Source organism: Sturnira hondurensis, unplaced genomic scaffold (assembly GCF_014824575.4).
Source record: "Sturnira hondurensis isolate 20B ecotype Veracruz unplaced genomic scaffold, ASM1482457v3 Scaffold0001304, whole genome shotgun sequence".
In the NCBI taxonomy this organism is placed as follows: Eukaryota; Metazoa; Chordata; class Mammalia; order Chiroptera; family Phyllostomidae; genus Sturnira; species Sturnira hondurensis.
This window is the reverse complement of record NW_028073935.1, coordinates 5,000,672-5,011,617: the sequence shown is the minus strand read 5'-3', so window position 1 is coordinate 5,011,617 and position 10,946 is coordinate 5,000,672. Positions and strand designations below refer to the sequence as shown.

General features: G+C 40.8%; 1 pseudogene; it reads left to right on the top strand.

Moving 5' to 3' along the window:
* Positions 1–4,148: 4,148 nt before the first annotated feature.
* Positions 4,149–10,723, top strand: LOC119004176 (glycogenin-1-like; annotated as a pseudogene).
* Positions 10,724–10,946: the final 223 nt, after the last annotated feature.

Here is a 10,946-nt window from a genome sequence, read left to right as displayed (position 1 = left end):
ATCATACAAATATGCTTATATTACAAATGCAAAGTACATGTAAATATATAACTTATATCTTCAGTTGCCTTTGAAATTGTTTAGGATGACAATAACAGTGTCTGATGAGGCTTGGAAAAGTCATAAGGACCATGTACTGTTAAGTCCATAAGCATGCAAGATGGCAAGACCACTTCCACTGGTGAGGAGGGAGAGCCATGTTGAGAAGGCAAGATTTGTACTAGGCCTGCAAAATGAGTTTATGTTTTTAACAAATGAAATATGAGACTATGTTAAAGGTAAGTAATGTCTATTAGTTTGACTAGCATCGGGCTGGGAGAAGGAGACCAGTGGGAAAGCATGACAAGCCACTGGCCTTTCCAACGCATGTGTGAAGTGAGACAGAAAGGTCCTGGGGAAGTACTGGTATGCCCTATTACCTGCCCTGATGGTGGCTCTATGCTTCTATTAATGAATCTTAAGCCCATCTCTATTTTACTATTTAAAGCAGTTCTAACTCATCATCAAGACATCTATTCTCTCAAAGATCACTTCTGAGCTAGATGTTATCTACATGAAACTAGGTAATTACTTGAAGAAATCTGAGCTGAGAATTTCAGTTTTTTTAATAAATTCTATTTGGTTTTGGTTCTCTATTCTAAGCCTGGAAATAATTTTTGGATGTAGATCCTGTCACACAGATTATCAGCTGTCCCAACCAGCTTGGTCTGTTGAGACTTTCCTCCAGGCTAACATTGATTACTTTGTCAACACCCTCTGGGTTACTGTTTGTTTCATCAACTACAAACGTATCTAACAATGCTTTCATTCAGGCCTCACTTCTCTATCAAGTCAAATACCTTGCAGGAGCCATACTGCTTATGTTCTTCTGATCTACTTGCCTAGTTACTCCACCAAAAATTAAATAAATTTATTGGGTTGGATGCATCGTTTATTCCTTTTTATGTGTAATCAAGCTATCAATAAATTGACTATTCACTTACAGATGCTCCTGAACTTACAATGGTGTTCTATCTAGATAAACCCATTATAAGTACAAAATATTGGAAGTACATTTATTACATATACCATACCAAACACTGTAGCTTAGCCTAGTTTGCCTTAAATGTGCTCAGAACATTTACATTAGCTGACACGGGCAAAATCATCTCACTGCTGCTGCCCAGCTTAACCAGAGAGTATCATATCACACATCACTAAAAATGGTCAATTCAGCACTTCCAAAAGGGGAATTATATCCAATGGCCCAACAAAATGTCCTCAGGTAAAGGATTTTCAGGTATCCAAAAACATGAAAGAAGGAGGTAGTGCCCTGAAGCTCCAGCTCCCCATGCTTACTGTTCCTGTAGGTCATTTTCCATGGCACAGGCAAGAGCCAAGGCATTCTGAGTGTTCTATTCCTGCTCATTCCCCCAGTTTGTCACTCAGGAGACCAGAGGAGTGGAGGAATCACACTCTGGTAGGAATTTTTTAATAAGTTCAGCAACTGTTTCCACAATGGTTTAAAAGAAGAGGAACCTGGAATCAATTTGTAACTCTTTTCCATGCCTTTCCCTGCCCTCAATTTACTTTTGTGACAGGTGGAGTTATGGTAACAGCTAATGGAAGATTTGCCCTGGTCAGGCAGCTCTGCTGTAGATCACTGCTCCCTGGGGAGCATGCACCTGAGGAGAAATCAGTCAATTAATGTCTCTGGGTTTCAGGTTTACTAACTATATAATCAGGACCACTCCGGCACTAGCAACTATAACATTCAGTAAGTAGATATGCCATATTTGTAGGAAGAATAGCGTGTGGTAATTTGTTTCATGATTAAATCACCTGGAAAAGATCCAGGGCCATGTTAGTTCTCCCCATTCCTTTCCAGCTCATTGTGAACTTCTTGTGTCAATTTCCGAAGGTTTGTAAAAGTTCTCTGGGACTTTTGTCCTCTGTGTACTTTATCTCCAAGTTAAGTTCCAGTTAAATTTTTGAGGAAGTTTAGATCTTATAGCATTATTCCATTACTGGAAGAAGCCCAAGAAATTTATAAAAAATACTTATGTTACAATTCTACTACCTACCTAAATAATGACAATTTTTCTATTTTTTCTGATTAAATGCTTGTAGTCTTTTGTCCAGCTATTTTGCATGTACTTAAAGTGGCTTTTCTTGCTGTGTGTCCTCTTTGTTTCACCACCCGGAAATTGAAGTGCTTCAGGCATTTTTCATTCTTGCATGAAAGCTTGGCCGCTTTTTCTTCCCAATATTTGGAAAAGTCAAGGTATCTTGTGAGCTGCCAAACAGACTGGGTGGGAACTGGAAAAGATCCAGGGCCATATTAGTTCTCCCCATTCCATTTCAGTTCATTGCAAACTTCTTGTGTCAATCTCCTAAGGTTTGTAAAAGTTCTCTGGGACTTTCATCCTTTGCAAACTTTCCCTCTTAACCTCAAAAAGTCTAATTTCAAAATTACTCACAATAATTGATTCAGGTTAGCCATCACCTATGTATACCAAGTGGCAGGGAAGCGTTTAGAAATAAAACACTTCCTGGTAGAAGATTGGACACAGAAAAACTTGTCCAGACTTCAAACTGATGGGCTGTTAGGTGAATGGCTGAGATCTAGTTCCCCTTTTTGATTTAATAGGAACAGGTCAAAGGGCCACTGAAAAGTACACAACACTGCTAGTTTAAAATAGATCTTGGAAGAAATTGAAAGAAGAAGGAAGAATGTGGGAATTCAAGGAGACAGGATTCTTTGATCATAGACCCAGTGAGAATTTTAATTAGCTGTGCATGTAAAACCAAAAAGAAGAGCCTCCCCTAGCCAGTCTTCCACAAGTGAAAAGGAAGTTCTAAGAAATGACTGAGGTTTCTTATTTCCAACAGAATCCATTATGAATTTCTGGGAGAGTCTGAATGAGGAATCTTCCTTGTCACCATATATTTTGAATAAGTGAAAGTGTTGGTAATTCAGAATGTGGTTTTACAGCAGAGAGAGGATTATTAGCTATGAATTATATGCTACACGTTATAGATATACACATATATACATACATTATATGTATGCATATTTATATTTTAGGAAGATCCGTCCTCTTTCACCTTCTCTCCCCAATTCTCCCATCAGAACTATGGATAAGATCACTAGTGAAGGTTATGAGGATGAAGAGCAGCTTCAGGAAAGTATCCAGGGACCTTCCAACATTTGGAGGTTGAACTGAAAGGACAAACTGGAAAAGAAACAGAAAAGCTGCAGGCATGAAGGTAGAAGGAAGCAGAGCAGGATATATGACCTAAGCCAAGAGTTGAAAGCATCTCAAGCTGTAATCTGTTGAGAAGTTGAATAAGCTGAAGTTATAAAAGTAACCACTGTATAGGACCTTGCTGAACTTGACAAGAGTAATTTCTGTGAAATACAGGAAAGAAACCTTCGTTTGACAGGCTTTACATAAGAATTCAGTTATTCAAGAAACAGGCATGTTCATTGTTTGCAATAGTGAGCAATTTAGAGAAAAATCTAATGTGGCCTCCAAATTCACTCCAGACTGTGGAACAAGATCTCTGGCCCCCGTTTCCACCTACGTTCCACTGTGGAACTTAGCCATCAGAGATGATCACCAAAGCCCAGGTCAAAATTCTGAGATGTCTTAGAGACTAGGTGATATAGATTAAGGTAATTAGGGCAGAAAGTACTTTCTGGGGAGTGAGATTCTGTTTCACACACATTAAGCTAAGGTTTATAGGAAGGTATGGGAGGGAATAATCATAAAGACACTACATTACAATTCCTTTTTGTGATTTGTTCCACCTCTTTCTTTCATTCCTTTCTTTATTCAAAAACCATTTTGGAGCACCCATTACTGACCACTATCCGAGATGCTGGGGAGTAAAGTAATACCTAAACCTGCCAATGTTTCTGCTTAATCAGTCATATTCAATTAAAAATATGTGTATATATCCATATATTGATCAAAGTAAGACATGGGATGATAATAAAAAGGGAAGGCTGGTTTGAGCACTGGGGTGGCAGTTTTCAATCTGGGAGGAACATTAGAATCACTGGAATGCTCAGTCCTCTCTCTAATGGATTGAATTATTACATTTGGGGGTGAGATACAGCAATAATCTCCCCCAATGAGTTCAATGTGCAGCATAAGTTGGGGATGGCTGCAGTGGCTCTTGAAGTATGCTCCCTGAGTCAGCAGCATCAGAGTCAGCCAGGAATTGATGGAGATGCAGACTTGCCCATCTCACACAGACCTGCTCAGTTAGGATCTTCGGGCCCAGCAGTCTGTGTCATCAAACTCTTCTAGTGAATTCTATGAGCACTAATGTTTGAGAATGACTGCATCAGAGAAATCAACTTTCAAAAGTCAAAAGGAGGAGAGGCTAGGTACAGAGGTGTCATATTTACAGCCAATGAACACATTGTGAAGTATTTCTATGACCCAGTTCTATGAAGAGCAAGAGAGAAATATCCTTGCTTTCAATATACTTATATTCCATTCTGGAAAGCATACAGAACAAGTAGAAATCATATAGAGTCATGTGTAAATAATCACACATTTATGTTACACATTTATGGATTGTTTTTTGGTGACAGAGGTGACATCACAGAGACTATTTTTAAAACTTTGAAACAGCTCTCAAACTTCAATTACAAGTTGACTACATATAATATTCTATAGCTACACTTTCTTTCTTACAGAGTTTCATAGACATTCTTCCATTTCTTCTGGCATTGCTTGTCAGGAAACTCAAACTAAAAGAAATTTTCCCCTTTGTAGGGGACTTCCCTTTTTCACTTGGGTATTGGGAGAAAATGTTCATGGTCCTCATGAACATTTGGACACCCATTAATGTTCAATAACCTAACATGGATGTGTCTCAATGACTGAGGTACATTTTCTTTTTTGAGTAAAGGTGTGCTATTTTCTCTGAAGATATTGTATTGTATTGTATTGTATTCTATCTCTGATTTTCAAAAACAGAACTTGATAATTCTTAAGTGGGCTAGTCCTAGTCCTCCAGAGCTATTAAAAGTTGCTAGAGGTATTTAGGGTAGAATATTTACATAGGATGGAATTATTTTCTTTCTTAGATACGATGCCAAAAGCATTAGCAGCAAAAGACTAAACTGATAAATTAGACTTTATTGAAGTTAAACATTAAAACATTTGTGCATCAAAGGACACTCTTATGAAAGTGAAAAGACAACCCACAGAAGGGAAGAAATATTTGTAAATTACATATATGATAAGGATCTGATATTCAGGTAATAATCTGATATGCATAAAAAACTCTTGAAATTTAACAGTAAAAAGATAGCCCAAATGAAAGTAGGCAAACGATTAGAGTAAACATTTTTTCAAGAGGGCATACAAAGAAGGCATATATAAAAACATATTCAACATAATCATATATAATAGAGAGATCTGATTAGATCATGGGGAGATCTGATTAGTTCACTGGGGAGGAGTAGAGAGGGGCTATAGGAAGAGGTTGCCAGAGGCAATGGTAAACAGTATAGGACAGAACTGGCTATATGCTGAACACCTCCAGAGTGCACAGAATTATGGGCCAGAAAATTTAAAATGAAAAGAGGGCAGAGTCTGGCTCTTCAGTTTTCTTCCTCGGGGATGCCTGGATGATCTTGCTGCAGCTATCTGCGTTTCCCAAAGGACGGTATTTTGGATGGATACTGAATGGGAGAAGAAACTCCAGGCTGGCCTAGCAGAGGGAGGAAGTGTTGTTCTCTCTGGGTGTTCTAGAGGGGATGATGAGCTCTGAGGCAGAAGCCTGCTGTTCTTCCAAAATTGTATAGCTTTTGTATCATATATTGTTTTAATTTGTAAACGAATCCTATACAGATAAAATAATTAAAAACAGGGGGAATGACAGGAGAACTCAGGTGTTAAAGAGTTTGGCCTTAATTGATACGCTTAAGTCAGGGGTTCCCAACTGTGGGCCCCAGACAGGTAGTGGTCCTTGGCCTATTAGGAACCAGAAAGAGAAAAACAGTCCAACTCCTGTCCTGCCTGCACCCTTCCCCTACCAGTCTTCCAGAAAACTGGTCTCCAGTGTCAAAAATGTTGGGGACTGCTGGTGTAAGTGATTACAACTGTAACTAAAGAGTTAAAGATTTTAGCCTTAATTCATAGGCTTAAGTTATTAATGCACGTGGAAAGCTGTTATTTCAAGACTGTGTAGCTTTTCAATAAAGACTCCTTTCCTTTATCACCAAATCTTTGCCTCCAGAATTTTGCCTAGAGGGTAGTGGTGGGCAGCAGGACTCCACTTGCTGTTTGGCAAATGCAAAAATGCAAAATTAGGCAAATACAAATCAAAGCCACAGTGAAATAACATTTCATAACTACTGGGATGGTTACAATGAAAGGATGGTCAGTTAACAAGTGTTGCAGGAGACTGTAGATATTGAAACCCTCATGCTGTTGGTGGGATGCAAAATAGTGCATTTACTTTTTTATTTTTTTAAATTTTTAGTTAATTTTTAAAATTATATTTTATTGATTATGCTGTTGAGTTGTCCTGATTTTTCCCCTTTGCCCCTCTCCACCCAGCATTTCTCACTTCCTCAGACAATCCCCCCCATCATTGATCATGTCTGTAGGTCACACAGTATAAGTTCTTTGGCTACTCCATTTCCTATACTGTACTTTACATTCCCATGGCTATTCTGTAGCTACCTATTTGTACTACTTAATCCCCTCTTCACCCATTCTCTCCCTCCCCCACCCCATCTGGCAAACTTCAAACAACTAACTGCTTTTCTTTTTTATTTTTAAAATATTTTATTTATTTATTTTTAGAGAGAGGGGAAAGGAGGGAGACAGAGAGAGAGAGAGAAACATCAATGTGTGCTTGCCTCTCACATGGCCTCCACTGAGGACCTGGCCTGCAACCCAGGCATTGTGCCCTGACTGGGAATTGAACTGACTACCCTTTGGTTTGCAGCCAGTCTCAATTCACTGAGCCACATAAGCCAGGACAAACTTTTGGCTTTTTAATAATGATGTGTCTTGGAGTGGGCCTCTTGGTGCACCCACTTTTGAAAACAGTCTGGCAGTTACTCAAATTTAAACACAGTTTTCCTATGACCCACCAATTTCACTCCTATGTATATGCCCAACAAAATTGAAAACATGTACACAAAAACTCCTACATAAATCTTCATAACAACATTATACACAATAGGAAAAAATTGGGAAATCCCTAAATGTCTATTGACTTGTGATTAGATAAACAAGATGTGGTATAGCTATACAATGTGGTATAGACATAAAATGAAATGTTGTTTAGCCATAAAAAGAATGATATTTAAAAAGCAATGTTACAACATGGGTGAAACTTGAAAACATTGTTACATGAATGGAGCCAGAAACAGAAGACCACATATTGTATGATTCTGTGCATATAACATTTCCAAAAGAGGCAAATCCATAGAGCCAATTGGGAGGAAATGGTAATTACCAATGGTTACTACGTTTCCTTCTGGGATAAATAAAATGTCCAAAAGAAATTGTGGTGATGGTTGTACAACTCTGAATATTCTCAGAGGCATCAAATTGTACACAGCTAAAGAGGTGAATTTTATAGTGTGTGAATTATACCTCTGGCCCAGTGAAGCCATGACCCTGAGTCTTGTCCCAGCTGCAGTGGCCACTTTTCACCCAGCTGGAGGAGAGGCAGCACCCAGGGGAGGCAGAAGTTGTGCCAGACCAGCAGAGCCCCGCCCCTCAAAATAGCTCCATGTTCCTGATATCATCTGAGTGTCTTTGGGTCTCCACCACCAGAGTCTGTTTGGTCCATGCCCTGCACCACCAGAGCCCCCAGGAATGCCTCTTGGGTCCAGAGGCCTTGGTTGTTCATCGGATGGGGCAACAAGTTGCCTCCTCCAGGTTGGTCTTCATTTTGCTTCACTATCCTTGGGTGGAGCTCCTGGTGGCTGGAGGTTGGGACCTAGGTATGGGGCAGGACAAGGGTCACAAAGTCCTAAGCATGCAAGAAGTCGCCAACCCCCTTGGCTTCCACCTTAAAAACCTAATGGATTTCTGACCTAAATGCTTTTAGTCAGTTCCATATCCCATTAATCACACCCAAAGACTGTTTCAAGAATAATTCTAAAGTAGCTTACTTTTTTTTTGCTTTCTTGTTCTCTTGCCTCTTTTTGTTCCCCACAGCTCCCTCATTTTCACTCTGTCTCTTTCTCTCTCTCTCTCTCTGTTTCATCCCTGATGCTCCTGGCAATAATCGTGGAGGGCACACCTTCCTGAGTTCTTTATCCTGAGTCATTTTACCAAATTGAAAGGTATTCTGCACCTTTGCTTTCAAAGGTAGCTCTTTTGTCCCCTCTGTTAATGCTTTTGATCTGGAAGCACTTTTGATTTCTGCAAGCCTGCCTCCTGTGTCACAGGCAACAGCTTTCCCAATGTTCTGTTGTCTGTTGAAGAACTCAGCTTTTCCTGCCTTCAGTATCAGTTTCCTTGTCACTTGCTATCCAAAGCCCCCTGTTTTAGAAGTATTTCAGGGCAGCTCTTCTCGGCCTATAATGAAGGACCAGTGGACCAGCCTATAATGAAGGACCAGAATACATTTCTGTATTCAGAAAAAAAGATCAGAATACAGGCTTGCTGTTATTTAACGATGGGTAAAGAAGCACTGGATAGATTCAAGGGAAGCAGATTCAGGTTGCTTCCATTACTACATTCTATTAGTCTGAACAAATATTTTCATGAGGTTGACTGTGAAAACGAGAGAGCACAACAGACACTTGTCAGTTTAGAAGGGTCATGGGTGCTGAATGTCTGTTGGGGATTGGTCCAGATTTCTATTTCTATCCTTTGCCTCTTGTCACGGCATGTGGCATTTAAATGGTTTTATTTTTTCATTTATTTAATTATTGTTCAAGTACAGTTTTCTGTCTTTTACTCCTATCCAAGCCCTCCCCCCCCAGTGCTCCTCACCTCCCTCCCATTTCCACCCCCCTTAGCTTTTGTCCATGTGTCCTTTATACTTGTTCCTGTGAATCCTTCCATCTTTCCCCTGAAATTCCCTTCCCTCTCCCATCTGGTCCCTGTCAGCCTGTTCTCTATTTCAGTGACTTTGGTTATATTTCACTTGCTTATTTGTTTTGTTGTTTAGGTTCCTGCTAAAGGTGAGATCATATGGTATTTGTCTTTAACTGCCTGGCTTATTTCACTCAGCATAATGCTTTCCAGTTCTATCCATGCTGTTGCAAAGGGTAGGAACTCTTTCTTTCTGCTGCATAGAATTCCATTGTGTAAATGTACCATAGTTTTTGATCCATTCATTTACTGATGGGCACCTAGGCTGCTTCCACCTCTTGGCTATTGTAAATTGTGCTGCTATGAACATTGGGGTTCATAGGTTCTTTTGGATTGGTGTTTCAGGGTTCTTAGGATATAATCCTAGCAGTGGAATTGCTGGGTCAAAAGGCATATTCATTTTTAGTTTTCTTAGAAAATCCCATATTGTTTTCTATAGTGGCTGTACCAGTCTGCAATCCCACCAGCAGTGAACTAGGGTCCCCTTCTTAAGCAACCAATGAGGAGCAACAAGGAAGCAACTTAGCTGGACAAAATGTGAAGACATGTGACTGTTGGCCTTTTCTTATTGGAAGAAAATAATTCTGGGATCTCAGGAGATAAACATGAAAAAAAAGTGTAAGTGTAAAATTTCTTTATGCTGTTTTGATCTGACAATGAGAGACTAAAGAAGCAGAAAGGACCACATAGATGTTTTCAAGTGGAAGGACATAGAGATTTTGGTTCAATAAAAGTGATAAAATGTTTCTCCCTTTAAAGCAATGTTTCCTACACAGAGCCTGGGCCTCGGCCTCCGCCTGGGCCCAGTTTCCCTTTTCCGTGTCCTTGCCCTTCCTCCTGCTCTCACCGTGAAGGCCGGGCGGGTGGAGTACCTGCATCTGGCCAAGTGAGAGTGGGGAGCTGGTGCCCCAGGGCTCCAGTCCCGAGCTGGGGGTGCGGCGGCATCGAGGAGCCCCCCCGCCCGCCGCCTGCCGGCTGGAACTCCGAGGGGCGGTTCAGCTCTTCCGCAGCCTGCCGGGCAGAGTGGTCACGCCGAGACTATTTTTAGGCCTTTGGGGCCGGTTTCAGGGAGCCAGAGCCAGGCAGTGAGAGGGTGCTGGCCCACTTGTTGCCAGGTGTCCGGGCCGATAGGCGGATCTGCCCAGAACTGAGGCTCCGAGATCAGGCCTTTGTGACACTGACCACAAATGATTCCTACGCCAAAGGAGCCCTGGTCCTAGGCTCATCTCTGAAACAACACAAGACCACCAGGAGGCTGGTGGTGCTCACTACCCCATAGGTCTCAGACTCCTTGAGAAAAGTTTTAGAGACAGTCTTTGATGAAGTCATCATGGTTAGACGTTTTGGACAGTGGTGATTCCGCTCATCTAAGCTTAATGAAGAGGCCTGAGTTGGGAGTTACATTAACTAAACTCCACTGCTGGTCACTCTCACAGTATTCAAAATGTGTGTTCATGGATGCAGAAACGCTGGTCCTAACAAATATTGATGATCTCTTTGAGAGAGAAGAATTGTCAGCAGCCCCAGACCCAGGGTGGCCTGACTGCTTCAATTCCGGAGTCTTTGTTTATCAGCCTTCGGTGGCAACATACACACAGCTGTTGCATATGGTTTCTGAGCAGGGTAGTTTTGATGGACAGTGTCTGAAATAATAAATGGTAAGCTATTTTTTAATAGCAAAAGCATACACAGCAAGACAAAGTAGCAGTTAAAATGCAAAAGTAGACTTCCAGCCAAGACGGAGGCATAGGTAGCAACACTGTACCTCCTTGCACAACCAAGTTTAAAGATAACAAAGTTTTAGTAACAAAAACACAACCAAAACACCAAAAATTGAACTGTACAGAAGTCCGACAACAACGAACCTTTCAGCCA